Here is an 800-nt window from a genome sequence, read left to right as displayed (position 1 = left end):
AGAGTCTGCTGAAAACAACAATATATGAGTGGGATTGTCACTGAAAAATTACCTACAGTAGGGCTTAAATGTAAGCAACATCTAAAGACTCCAAAACAGCTTAGCACATGGGTAAAAATGGCTCAGCAGTTAAGGGGTTAAACCTTTCTATTTATAGTTGCAAAATGTTCACATCTTAACTTTTAAGCAAAGATGAGCAGCATCTAAATATTCCAAAACAGCTCAGCACATGGGTAAAAATGACTCAGCAGTTAAGGGGTTAAACATTTCTATTTATAACTGCAAAATGTTCACATCTGAACTTTTAAGCAAAGATGAGCAGCATCTAAATATTCCAAAACAGCTCAGTACATGGGTAAAAATGACTCAGCAGTTAAGGGGTTAAACATTTCTATTTATAGCTGCAAAATGTTCACATCTGAACTTTTAAGCAAATATGTATTCGTTGGTACAAAGTATAATACCATAGACATTTCTTAGGACATATAAGAAAACTATTATTCTCATACACCTAGTTTCTGCACGATTTTCTCACTCTGTAACTGACATTTTCAATTTTGGGTTTGAAATTCTTCAAACCCATTTTTTCATCACGTACAGCACTACAAGATAATATAAACCGTGATACATTTCTACTACATCCGAAGTTGTTTAGCTGAATCCGTGTTCGAAAATATTATTTTATAGCCACCAATGAAGTAAAAAAAAAAAACGTTCAAGCTAAAACGGCTTAAAACTAATGGTAATTTTTTTTCCGTTTAAAGGTTTATTGCATTTGCCAAATCCTACTGAAATACCAG

Source organism: Bombina bombina, chromosome 1 (assembly GCF_027579735.1).
Source record: "Bombina bombina isolate aBomBom1 chromosome 1, aBomBom1.pri, whole genome shotgun sequence".
In the NCBI taxonomy this organism is placed as follows: Eukaryota; Metazoa; Chordata; class Amphibia; order Anura; family Bombinatoridae; genus Bombina; species Bombina bombina.
The sequence above is the reverse complement of the archived record's forward strand: the minus strand, read 5'-3'. Positions refer to the sequence as shown.